The 13,705-nt window shown below is 48.4% G+C and overlaps 1 long non-coding RNA gene across 1 annotated transcript in view; it reads left to right on the top strand.

The window, feature by feature from the left end:
- Positions 1-8,239, top strand: part of LOC310894431 — a 38,387-nt gene extending 30,148 nt beyond the window's left edge. Inside the window, exons 10-13 of the long non-coding RNA XR_014579901.1 lie at positions 4,943-5,107; positions 5,585-5,667; positions 6,102-6,207; positions 7,779-8,239. This is a non-coding gene — a long non-coding RNA (uncharacterized lncRNA). The remainder of the gene's footprint in view (positions 1-4,942; positions 5,108-5,584; positions 5,668-6,101; positions 6,208-7,778) is intronic.
- The last annotated feature ends 5,466 nt before the right edge of the window (positions 8,240-13,705 follow it).

Here is a 13,705-nt window from a genome sequence, read left to right as displayed (position 1 = left end):
CAAATTAGTGTTTGTAGAAGTTAACCACAGATTACAATAGATTAGTGCATTGCTCCCATGGGATGCGGACTTCAGGGTTTAAGCAGTGCTCTGTGGCTAACAAGAGCCAACAAGTTACACCTGAGTCATTCCCCTGGGTGAAACATGCCCTGCTCCAGTGACAACAGGAGCAAGCTGAGTATCCTCCCAGGAGGTGCCAAATGTCGACACGAGGGCAGTCATCTCCCATTGTGATTAACCAAGCAGAGCTTGCAGTGGAAGAGCCACCGAGGCGATTGATCTTATGTTTATCCTGGCAGTGATACCAGGCTGCCGACGAGATTAGAAGAACTACACTTAATGTAGACTTTTGGTAGTGGGGGAAGATTTATGTTCTTAGCATAAGCTGCTTAGGAAAAGCTTCTTTTACTTAGCATTTATCATTCGTTATTGACATTTTATTACATCGATAGCCATTGCAAGAAAACATTTTAAAGTCCCTGCCTATTTCACACATAGGCATATTCCTTTTGAAGCCGTATTTTGAGAGAACAAGACTGGCAACAAGCTGAGTTAGACCTGCTTAGTTATATCGAAGCCAACTTAACATAGTTCCTTTTTAGGCCAATGAAACAGGGTCTGATGTGCTTCCCAAGTCACTGTGTTTTCTTCTGCTGACACCGATGTGTCCAGCTGATGGTCACCTCAGATTTGTGGACCTTACTCAAGAAGCTTGTGGTGAGATTAATGGGATCTCTGGCTTGAACAAGAAATGACACATTTGAGCCAGTAGGGTGAAATGTGCTGTGTTTCCTCTATCATGACTTTGGACCCCTTTTCTTTTTCTTTTTATTTTTTTTTCCAAATGAGCAGTATTGAAAGCCAGACACATTTCTTGTAGGTGAAATGGCCTTTTTGAGTTTTCACAGGCTCTTTGTACATACCAAAGGATAACGCAGTGCACGTGCATCATCACCTAACGGTGCCTGTAATGTGCACTATGCAGAAAAGAACCGGGCTGTTGTACAATGAAATCCTACAATAACCTTATTCACAAAGAGCAATTAAGAGCAGCAGTTAACCTATATTTTCTACCCTAACTTTAAGTGTCAACACACACCCAGGACTGCAAATACTAGTTGGAAATGCATCGCGCTGTCCAGAGGCATAATTACAGAAAGCTTGTAGTTGTCTTTATCACAAAGTTTTAATTAGCAGGACACATTAAATAACCAGCTGATACAGATCTTAATGAATCATTTATAGGCCTACATCTAGGATAATTATACGTGGCTGGTCACACAAAATCACTCACATACGCCTGGGCTTATGTGAAATGCAATATGCATCTTCCTCGTGTGAAGCAGGGGTGAAAGACGGGGACAGGACGGAACTGGGGCGACAGCCTACCTTCACCAAGCAGCTTGCGCGTGGACTGTTGGCAGCAAAATGAGAATAGCTGGCTTCAAAAGATATCCACCCTGGGGGAAGGCAGGGACTCTGGGCTGCTGAACGGTCGGCTGGTTTGGTTTGTGGGTGTTTAAACGGAGGTGGCTGTCATAGGTGGGCACTTCACGTGATCCCGCTCAGGAGCAAGGTGAGGGCAGATGTGTGCCAGGACTGGGGCTGTGGTGTCTGGGGTGAGATGGGGCCCTGGTGTGGGCCAGGCCAGGTGCACAAGCACGGCCCAGACATGCCCCTTTTCTCTCCACATGAATAAATGGACGAGCTGTGCGTGCGCCTCTTCCTCCCTTTGCACAGAAGACGCATTTGGCTGTGGGCAGACTGCTCTGGTCACCTGGCCGTGGTGACAAGATGGTGCAACCTGTCCTTAGAAGAAGTCTGCCAGGCCCCGGGATGGCGCATCAGGCCAGTCCCCTTTCTTTCATTGGGTCCCATTACGCTGGGCTCCCCGTGGCTCTCGCTTCCCACCTTCACTCCCTGCTGCTGGCCCATGCGCTGGGGGGTCTCGGCCTCAGGTCCTTTAGTTCAGCTTGTGTAATTGTGAGCTGTCGCTTTCATCGAGTAATACTTCAGTGCCTGGTTGCGTGGGGTACTTAATGTGCAAAAAGACATAATGACCTCCTACATCAGATGGATGTGTTTGCCCATGATCTTTCCTGCAGTGTCTTATTTGGCTTGCCCTGCTCAGCTGGAGCCCCAGAAGGAGCAGAGCCTATGTTCGTCTGATTGTAAGTCAAAAGCTAGGGATAAGCAAACCATTGTGCATGTGTATTTGAAAAGAGTAGGAGAAAAGTATTACCGACACAGGCAATATTGTAATCAAAAGTCCTTCAGAAGCGGCGTTGAATAATTTTCTCAATTATCCACAGAGTCTGCTGTTAACAGGTTTCCCTGGTTGCCCCGCACCAAACTCTGCTGATCCCTGCAAAGCTTCTTTCACTTTATGTACAGAGCTTTGCTTAAAATTACTGGGCTTTTTGGAGTTAATATGTTAATCTTCTGATGCGCCGCAGCAGGCGTCTGGAACAGATCTTACCAGACTGTTTACGCTGTGCTTCCTCCCAGGGTGGTTTGAGGCAAGGGAGCACTTGTGGCAAGAGCTGATGTGGTGCAGAGTTTGACAGCATCTGTCCACACCTAGCTTTTGCTTTTGTCGGGGAGGGAGGAGCGGAGGCTCTCAGTACGGCTTCTCAGCTTCTTCCCATCAGGAGACTGCCACACAGCAGGGCACGAGCCTCTGCTTCATTTCCAGGGCAGCGGAGGTGTCCTTTGCTGGCTTTTCTTAGAAGGAAAGGAGAATCCTGGTGGAAGAGGTTTACTTTCTCACCCTGAGGCAGAAAATGGTCAGGATGTGGTCCAGCCCTGAGCCCAAAGGCACTTTCTCCAGAGGACCATGCTGCATGGTCCACCCAACAGGGCAGCTGCTGGGAATGCTCTCAGGACCACGCGTGCCAGCATCCTGCGTGCTAAAGCTGACAGCCTGCCTGGACTGACGGCTGTAATAACTTCACACGTTGTGCTTGTTGCTGTTTTCATCCTCCCAGGCCCCTGGGAGGTAAGGAGGTGATTTTCTGGGGGAGAAACTGTGACATGATGTGATGAAGCCACACAGGGAGCCCGCGGCAGAGCAGTACAACTGTCGGACAGTCCTCGTTCCTTGGCAGCTCTGCCTGATGCTTGTGCATAGGTAGGAAATGGGGACATGGTCTGTGAGTGGCTATGAGGAGTAGGAAGGATCCAGGGAAGGGATCTTCAGTGTCTGCTCCTGACACTGAAACAGGGCTGCGGGAACACTCTTAGTGTGCTGGGCGGTGGCAGAAGGGCTCCTGCCCTGTGTCTTCAGTGGAGCAGATTTTTCCCAGTTCTCTTGTTAGACTCCCAGTCTTGGTTTTCCAGCCACTGCCAGCACTGTCTGGGCGCAGGGCCATGTTTACTCTGGCTCTACAGCCAGAAATATGGTGAGCTCTGGTTCGTGCTAGCGTGTGGTTCAGCCGAATGCATCAACATGCGTCAGCAGGAGTCACCAGCTACATAACGCTGAGACTTGGTGGGGAAACTGGGGGGCATTTAGGACAACACCGAAGAGAGCAGCACAGACTGGCAGACAGACACTTACTCAGAACATTTTTAATTTTCAAATCACTTTATCAGAAGGCCGCTTGCTATTGTAAAGCATCTCTTTCACAGTGCCGTGGTTTGATTTCCAAACTGTATCGGGAGTGCAGTTTATTTTTCAAGAGCCAATGTACGACTTACAGGCTCAACCACACATCTTCCATTAATTATCTCTTGGCCACGTTAGCTCTGCAATGATAGCACCACTAATATGTCACAAGCTCATTTTCTGTCATTAAAATCAGCAGATACGACCCTGATCCTTGCTGGGAGCACATCTTCTCAGCAAGAAGATGCTGTTTTATCGCAGGCGCTCTTCAAAGCAGAGTGCCATTTAAATGCCAGATTGTGCTGGAGCAGAGCCCTGCTCCCGCTTTCTCAGACCTCCTGGAGCAGGGCAGAGCTAGGTGCCTGCAATAGCCCCCACGTCAGTGCCCAGCCTGGACTCAGCTTGTCTTTACCAGCCTCCTTCTCCTCCTCTTGGTCTGACAAAGAAATGATCTGAGTTTCAAAATGCTGACACATAGGTACTGCCCATAGTTATTAAAGCATCAGTTGCATATTTCTGGAATGCAAATAATTTGGCTGTTGTTACTTTAATTTCTTGACTCCTTGTTGTATATACTTAAAACACCTTGGGAGGAAGCACCCTGGATGCCACGTCCATCATTTTGGGCTGCATGGTGAGGCACCTTCTTCCTGGAAGAGGATGTCCTCCACTCCTGCAATCATGGGCTGGGGTCAGAGTGTTGAACCAGGGGTTGCTGCTGCTGTTCTAGTTTGGAAATTTTTCCAACTTCTGATGCCCCTGTTCCCTCTCCCATCCTGCCATATACGCTTTGGGGACCAAAAGGCATCTCTTCCCAGGCTATGTCTAGTGCCGAACTCTGCGCATTGAAACCTAGCAATCCACTCACCGCTGGCTTAGGCAGCAGCTTGCTCCACCAGCCAATTCAGTTCGTATCGGAGAAGAAAAATAACAAAAAATGCTCCATTTGGGATGCCCCCATAACATGTGTAATGTTGCCATTTTAAAAAGAAAGGACGGAAAAATCCAGCCGCTGGTATTGGCCGTATCCTTCTCTTACAAGTCGAGACGGGTGGTGCTGGTGCACAGATGCGTGCCAGGGGAGGCAGCTGAACCAAAATCTTGTAGAGAAGATTGTACCTGTGTGTGCTTCTCCTGGCAGAAACCAGCTGCAGAAGGTGACCCATGGCTCAGGTGGGGCCTGGGCTCCTGCTAGGATACTGTGGTAATGCAGGAAGGATCTGGTGTGAATTTGCTTCTGGGCCTACCAATGGGTTTATTTTATTTTAACTGTTAGCGTTGTAAGATCAGAGATAGGACTGGGTTCCAGTGGCAGCAATCTCGTTTCTGTTGCAGGGTTATAGATGTGTTTGGGACCTCAGCATGTGTCTGCATGGCCCAGGGGCTCTGAAGCATCGCTCTGAGTTGCTGCCACGGCCAGGATGATCCATGTCCATGCACTCAGCCAGAGCTACAGACACAGAAAACCAACCTCTTGGACTGACAGAACTGCATACAAAGGTGGGCCAAAAGCTTCTGTCTCAAGGCCATCAGGAAAATTCATTACATTTTCCTTCCACAGCGTGCTACGGAGCCTTTCCTAGCAGGGCTCTGGGCCGTGCTGCCACGGGGCAAGGGGCTGATTTCTCACCTGCTGCCGTGGCACCAGCAAGGCAGGAAGGTGAGCCCAGGTGAGCAAAGACTGATACTTATTGAGCAAACTAGCACGGATGAAGAAATAGTTCTTTGGCAGGAACGTTTAAAAGCAACATATATTAAAGGTTATTATGTAGTGAAATACTACAGTGGTGGGGACCGTGTACGCTCACAACAGGCTGCGTCCTGTGAACCTCACAAGACAGCCAAGATTTCAGGAGTAAGAGGGAACTGTTTTTAAGCTGATTTCTAATAAAGCCGGGCTTACACAGCCATGATATCTGTCTCTCTCTGCCTGCTTACTGCCTCCCTCTTCTCCTCAATAGCTTTTGTCTCCATTAGGGTCAAAGACAGCGATGATCCCTCAAGGTCTGCAAACACCAGCGGCAGAGCTGGGGAGAGACCCGGGGAGCAGCTCCCCACAGGTAGGTGGACATCAGCCATGCAGCTCCTGGCTCTGCTAGGGCCGTGGCCGTGACCAGCCTCCCTTGGGCTGCTCTGCCTCATGGCTTATGCAAGCTCCCAGGGAGAAGGATTCATCCTTTTCCCATGGGAATGACCTCTGCTCTTCTCCGCTTCCTCGTGGTGCCAAGACTCGTTCTCAAAGTCTACAATGTGGGCTTTTTTCACGGGTGACTTCCAGGCTTACTTAAGGGTCTGTTTTCAGCCAGGAGAAATATTGGTGGAGCCTGGCGCTGACGTGCTATCGCCCAGCTCTCGTGCTCTCAGGAAGCTGGTTATCAGACAGAATTTTAATGGCTCTTATGTGCTGTATGAAAGGCTAGCGGTATCAGAGGGAATTCTTAAACAGACTTGTTCTGAGCTTTACGCGATCCTTCTTTTTTTTGCCTTGCTGCAGAAACGTACGCCCATGCTGCACGCCGCAGAGCAGCGCAGCTGACAGATGCCCTGGGGATGTGGTGGTGGTGGCAGAAGCTGCCTCAGCTGCTGGCTCAGCCCAAGGGGTGGGTTTGTGTCCTCTGCTTGGTGCCATAACCTGGCTTGAGGGTTCCTGAAAAGGGCCACATGTTGCTCTACCCCTTGTCCTCCTGGCTGGAGCCATCTCTGGGGTTGCAGCTCAGCACACGGCTTAGAGGCTGAGTGCAGGGAAAGGGAGAGAAGGGAGATCAATAAATCTCAATAAGGGGATAAGTGAGACAGTGGCTTAAGGGGAAGATCCAGAGAGCTCGTAGTTATCATTAGGAGGGACAAGCAGTGACGTCTTATTGGCATATCTCATTAGAAAGTGCTGGGAGCTACTGGACTGGACAGTTGCTTCAAATGCCAGCGACCTCGGGGGAGCTGGATGTAAATGTTGTAATTGATATAAGGATGGAGGCTGCTGCACTACAAAGTGACATTTCAGATATTGTGGGAACAGGTGATGTGAAACGTCCTCGGCGAGCTCTGTTTCCCTCCACTCTTTTGACTCCTGTCAGAGGTGTGTGTTCAAGCTTTTCTCTGGGCAGATGGCTTCTGCAAATAGAACCGGCTTTGAAATACAAAGTTTTGCTGAATTCATTATACGCCTTCTGACTTCAAAGCTTTGCACTTTCCTCTTTAGTTTCAAATACAGTTGTGTGGCTGCTTTCAGGCTTGTTACGTCAGAGATGGATGTCATGGTGCATGTCACCAGCCGAGTGCAGCAGCCCTGGGAGCGTCACCAGGGCTGGCCCTCACCTCTACCCACACCTGGCCAGGAGCCACACGGTCCTGCACTTACCTGGCTCCTGGGGGCTCTCCTTGGCAGGGACTTGTCTGGTTTGTCCCATTCCTGAGCCAGGGGACAGCCGTGTTAACCTGTCCCACCACCCCGGCCCTGCTAGGCCGTGGGACAGGCTGGGGTTGGCCTTCACCTCCGAGGCTGCTCTGCCCAGCCAGGCAGCAGTCCTCCTCATTGATGTCTTCGCAATGAAAAGCTTCTTTTCTGAGAGTGAGGAGCTTTATGAACTCATCTTTACATCACTTTATTTCAAATTCACCTGGAGCATGGTGGTATTTCTACCTGCACCTCAGCAAGTGGATGGCAGCAGTCAGAAGTTCCTGCGAGCATAAAGCTCTCTTCATTACTTTACTTTGCCTTGTGCGCTTCACTTTGACTAAAGTTGTGTATTTTGGATTTTGCATCTCATTTTTGCTTTTGAGGATGGGTTGGAGCTGTTCTAAGGAATGTCATTTGGAGAGCTTACTCTTTGTATCTGTTTGCTACACAGAGAAGTGACATTTTTTTGGCCAAAAGTGTTCTTGGAAAGAAAATGTCACTTTGTGAAACCTAAATGTCAGTTTAGTCGAATTGTTCATATGAAAAAAAAAAGAGAGAGAGAAAAACAAGTGCCCAAACTTCAAAGCAGCTGAAGCACTCCTTTCAACATCTTCCGATTTGCCACAACTTTATTTCAAAACCCTTCAGGTTCATTTTGGATGTTTTTAAAGGCTCGAAGCCAAAATGTTGCAACCAAACAAAATGCTTGCTCCATTCTCTAACTATTTTTCCTTTTTTTTTTTGTTTGTTTTTTTTTTTTGTTTGTTTTAATAGAACTGGCATCAAACAGAAAATCTATTTTTCACCCTGCTCTGCTTGTCTACAGCATCTGGATAAGTTGGAGACAGTATTTGCTAAACTGAAAAGTATTTTGGGAGAAAAAGTTCTTCGTTTGTACCTTGGCTCTCAGCAGCTGGATCCTTTATGGATGCTCTAAACCAGCAGTCCATTACGATTTTCAGCATTCCTCCATATACTCTTGCACTGAGAAGCTTTTGTGGGATTTTTGTCTTATCAGCAGTACGTTATAAAAATGTCAACTATTTCCAAGCCTTTAAAGTTCCATTGAAGGGACTCTTCTTAATTTCAGTCCTGGAGTTGATTTATGTGTGGTTTGATCATCTGTTCCTCCTTCCATACAGATGCTATCAACGTGGGCAGCAGAACAGCCCTGTCACAGGAGATTAATGGCAGAATGTGGCGTTGCTTGTGGAAGCAAAGTAACTAAAGATGAACAGTGATGTTGTACCATATGAATAAACTCTGAAATCAGAATATTTTTTCTAAATGTTTCAGCATCCTAAGTACAAAGTAATAACCCTGTCAGGGACAATACTCGCTGCTCTCTCATCTGGATGTGATGGGAATTAGCTGCAGGTGTGCCAGTGGTGGGAAGCCAGCAGGCAGTTGCGTGAAAGAAAAAAGCACACAAGTCCCTTGGTCGCAGCGTGGGGGTAGAAACCTAATCCTGCTTAGAAAACCAGAGCTGCTTTGAGTATAGCGTTTGGTTTGGTTTCCTCTTGAGAAAGATAATGGAAAAAAAAGAGAAACATATATATTTGTATATCAGACAAAACATGCTGTAGATTTTGGTGGAAGATGGAGGCCAGGTTGGATGGGGCTTTGGCCAACTTGATCTAGTAGGTGGCATCCCTGCCTATGGCGGGGGGGTGAAGTTGGATGATCTTTAAGGTCCCCTCCAACCTGAGCTGTTCAATGACTCTGTGATGATTCCGTGATTGTACAGAGAACAGCCTGTGAAATCCAGAACTAGAGCAGGCAGGTATCGAATGGTGGATGGTGAGGAAACACTTGCTGAGCACTTCCTACCTTAGTACAAAATCAAGGAGGGGTAGAACTTGAGCGAAGGATGAGACTTAACGATATTCCTGTTCAACTCGCCAAAACAGAAATAATCCCAAGGCATTACCGGGGTGGGGAAGGTTACTTAGCTGTTTTTCAAATTTGTTGAACTGTTAGCTTACAGATTTCCATGTGCATTCATTTTCAGAGGGGCTAGCCAAAAGATGCTTGATGCTGAGGAAATTGTGGAAATCTAGCTCTTCTTAGCTGTCTCAAGGAGAGTGCTCAGAGTGTTCAGTTTTTGGAAATGCCAGGTCAAGGCCCTTGCATAGTAAGACAGATCAATAATTACACTGTTTATACTGTCTGCTCACAAACATGTTGAGCCCCAGCTATCTTTGAAGCAATCCCCCTCCGAAGCACGTCGCTGCCCAGTGGCATGTGTCACTGAGCATATTTCAGAGTTCTTCAGAAGCAGCCAACATCGGACACTGCCAGAAATCAGATATTCAATTAAACGCTCTCATGCTTCAAGCCAATGTGGCCAAGGTACCTCTTTATGAAAAAATTGCTGGTGTGGGAACAGCCAGGATTACGTGATTATGGAGACTATGGAGAGTGGATTTCTTCATCAGAAACACAGGCACTCACACAGGTGTGACTGCAGGATCTGAGCAGCGCAGCCGTGAAGCTTGGTGCCTGTGTGGTGCTCTCCATTTGCACTCCTCTCTTCCATCTTCAGCCATGATCTAGCCTGATGCTGGAAAATAACTAGAAAGACAAAAAGTGCTTGTACCAAGTTTACAGCTTTGCAAGAAGCAGCTGCACTCAGGCTGTGGCTTTGCAGGTTGCTTTTGACAAACAACGCGGGTTCTTGTCTTCGCTGTTTCTCATCTCTCCTCCCAGGCTGGCTATGTCCACCTGCAGCACTGTCACTGGCACCGCAGCTCGTGTGGTTTGTTCTCCAACATGTAACTATAGCTCTTTTCACCATTCCTTTACATGATGGCTGCTTCGCACAGTCTGGGCCACGTAAACAAAACCCAGGCGTCTGCATCTTGCTGATATGGGTGTTTTGAAACCCCTTCCAAATACTTCAGTTTGTGACTGCAGCAAAGGTTTTATAGGAGCAAGAACGTGTGTATTGGGCTTTCTTCCAGAAGCTGTGAGAGGGGCACATTATGTGCTGGTGGATTATTTTACTAACTGAATAAATGTCATCTCTTTTACAAACAAGAACGTTGGACTATGGCAAGAGAAGTATTTCACTTTATAAATGAGTTCTGCACATCCTGAGCGGGAACTGAGTGCCTTTGCTGTGCAGAGATGTTCAGATAGGTGCAGACAAAGCACCCCAGTATTTTTAATATGGCAGACTTTAACTGCCCAATACTGTGCATGTTTTTTTTCCCTTTGAAGGAACTGGCTTTTTAAAGCAGCAGTTGAGATCAAGGGGAATATGTGAATACCTAGACTTGAGGGGGAAAAGAAATCTTTACAAAATCTCGGGTGGTTTTGGGCCCCACAAATGAAAATTTGAATCCCTGACTTCTATACCCCTCCCTCCCCTCCTCCTGTTGGTTTGGAGGGTGATTGGGTTGTTCCTGTTCTGTATGAGGCGATGGCTTATTGCAGTAAGAAGCCTGGTCTAGATATCTAGCCTTTCCATCTGCTGGTACGTCACTGGGGTATTTTTCCTTTGCAGAGTGTGAATGTATTGGGAAGGTGTCTTTAAGAAAGGCGCATTGAGGCTTCAAATTTAGTGTACAAGGAAGGAAGGTTTCACGTTAAAATGAAGTCTTCCGTTTCCAATTAGGAGATAATCTAAACGCTGTGCTCTGACACTCTGGAAAAGTCTCCTGGAAGTGGGTGAAGCACCCCTATTGCATGCCTTTGTTATAAAAACGCACAGGTTGTGGCATGGTAAGAAAGAAATCAACGCGTTTTGGTTTGAGTGTGGTAAGCGTGTTTTGCTTTCGTGGGCAGCTCTTCTAATGATTTAATCGGCATTGCTGGGTGATGACCAGGGTGTCAAGCAGGAGCTGGAAACAGGCAGTTTCTCAACCACTAAGTGGCAAGTGGCTTTGGGCTGGCTTTTAGTACAGGGGGGATTAAGCTGGTTCCTTCTGAAGCTGTCCTAGAAAAAGTTTAAATTATTTCCTAGGTTTGCCTGGTAGCCAGACTGCAGGAGATGTTAGTCTGAGTTTGCACGGAGGTAGGTTTGGGATTTCTCTTTCCTGTTGTCAGCAAACAGGACAGTATTTTTCTTCCCAGACAGTTTTTAATTTTTAAAGCTGATGAGTGCCTCATTTTGACAGAGTGTTAAACATTTACATTCACTGGTAGGGCGCCTCCTTCGTATCAAACTCAGATGTCTAATCTGCAAAAATAACCCCCAAAACAAACTGAAAACAATTCTCTTCATATGCAAAAAGCATGGCCAAAAAACCTTTCTTACTTCTGTGATCAAAGCAGGAAATCTGTAGTTTGGTTTGTGCGATGGGGTTAGGTTTTCTTCCTCCCTGTAACATAGCTTCAGTCAGCTGTCAGCCAAGAGATATGTGTGGATTGTTCATCCCGCTGTGGATTTGTGGGAACACACACTAGGAGACCAGATCAACATTGTCATAGTGCCTTTATTTATCTCACACTGTGTTTATGTGGACTCCAGCCATTATTCCTTTCTTCTCCAGCATCCAGAGGCTATAATGGATTGTTTTATACATAATCACGATAATACTTAGCTGTTGTATTGCATTTGTAAGGCATTTTATAGAGAAGGTCAATATAATTAGCACCATGTTGCAGCTGGAAAACAAAAGCAAAGAGACTTGAAGTGCTTTGCCCACATCCATGAGTCTCACAGCAGCGATGGGGCTCAGAAGAGGAGAAGCCCAGAGCAAGGCCCTGGCTGCCATGTCTTGGCTCTGGCGCTCTTTTCCAAGAGGATAGGGCTGCGCAGGGTCCTGTGGCTGTGTCCCCCACAGACATGAGGTGCTGTTGCACCCCAGGCCCCCACCACGGCTGGCACTTTGTCTACACAAGAGCACATGAAGGACACAGCACATGTTAGTTCCCCCAGAAACCTCCCAGACCAATTGCTTTGGTCGCCACAAGAGCCACCGGCGGTGGACACAAAAGGCACAGGTCTCCCATCACTGAGACTTGTCTGGAGCCTCTCAGGTGTCTGGGATGCCTGCTCTGGCAGCTTGTTTCACCACTGAATCATCACCTCTTTGCCTCTTTGGCCAGTGCTTCCTCTGGTGGCCCAAGGAACCATGTCCCATCCTTCCCCATCTCTCTCTGCAAGCCCAAAGGGGTTTGAGAACACGGTGCAGCTGCCCTGGACTTCCCCCAGCCTGCCTGCAGCTCCATCACGAGGTGTGAGAAGACAGCTTCTTCCTAACGCTGAACCAAAAGTATGATTTGACCATGGGTCAAGGCCCCTAGCTGCTGCACTTGGCAGGTAAGAGATTTTTGCATATTCTCAGTCTGTGCAGAGCACATCTGGGTGACTAAAACTCCATTAAAAAAAAAAAAAAAAAACCACAAAATTAGTCTTTAATGGATGCGTAGATATTTAGGCCCTAATCTGGGCCCCACCTTGAGCTGCTTGCAATGGAAGCTTCACAGCTGCTTATGGTTAGTTTCCTGCCTGCCAGCCCTGCCCAGAGGGGACAGGAGCCCAGTATGAGTGTGTCCTTTGGCCTTCCCTTCCACAGCCTTGTACGTGATAAAACCACATGTGTGCAGGCCAGTCCATTGCAGACCCTACCTCGAGTGCTTGGAGTTGTTGTTCTTCCCCCCGATGTTGACCCCTTTGCAGATGGCATCAGCCTGTGCCCCATGTCGAGGTACAGCAGGGCATCCAGGGGCGAGCTGTGGCGGTATCACCCTGCTGGGCAGCTGAGCTCCACCACAACCTCTCTCTCACTCCCCCTCCTCAAAGGAAGAGGGGGAGAGAATACAATGGAAAAGAGGGCTCCTCTCCACGGGCTGCAGCTCCGGCCCGGGGCCTGCTCCTGCGGGGGCTCTCCATGGGCCGCAGCCTCCTCCAGGCCACATCCACCTGCTCCACCGGGGGCTCCTCCACGGGCTGCAGCGTGGAGATCTGCTCCGTGTGGGACCCATGGGCTGCAGGGGGACAGCCTGCTCCACCAGGGGCCTCTGCACAGGCTGCAGGGGAACTTCTGTTCCCTGCCTGGAGCGCCTCCTGCCCTCCTTCCTCTCTGACCTTGGTGGCTGCAGGGCTAGTTCTCACTCCTCATTCTCCCAGCTGCTGTTGCACAGCAGTTTTTGTTCCCTTTCTTAAATCTGCTCTCCCAGAGGCCCAGCTGGCTTCGCTCACTGGCTCAGCTCTGGCCAGCAGCGGGTACCTCTGGAGCCGGCTGGAGCTGACTTTGGTCTGACACCGGGCAGCTGCTGGACTCTGCTCACAGAGGCCATCCGTGCTACCAAAACCTTGTGACGTAAATCCAGCACAGGAGCTTTAAAGGTTGCTTGTTGGGAAAGGTGCTTTGGCAGGTTTTTAAATGAAATGCGAGCCATCTGAGAGCTTGTGCGGTGAAGAAACCGCTGCTTTCAGCCCTTCCCCCTGCCTCTGCAGTGCTTGCTTTCTGAGCCTTAAGGCAGCTGCAAACGCAAGAAATACTTGAAATTACAAAAATTGGAAGAGGCAGGTTGGTAGCTCATATTTCTTACAGTACATGAAACCCCAGCAGGTCACTGGCTGGGCAAGGTGGGTAAAACATAATCCCTGCACAGACCGTAAATAGTTTGCCTGCTACCAGCAAAGGGAGGGAAAGGGGGAAAAGGTGGAGAATGCAGGGATTTCAGGATGGCTGAGGGCAGACATTTCCCACAAATATTTTATGGTTTGCTCACACCTTCACCGTGTG

The sequence above is a fragment of the Anser anser genome, assembly GCF_964211835.1.
Source record: "Anser anser genome assembly, chromosome: 1".
In the NCBI taxonomy this organism is placed as follows: Eukaryota; Metazoa; Chordata; class Aves; order Anseriformes; family Anatidae; genus Anser; species Anser anser.
Note: the sequence above shows the minus strand (reverse complement) of the source record. Positions and strands in the feature narration are given on the sequence as shown.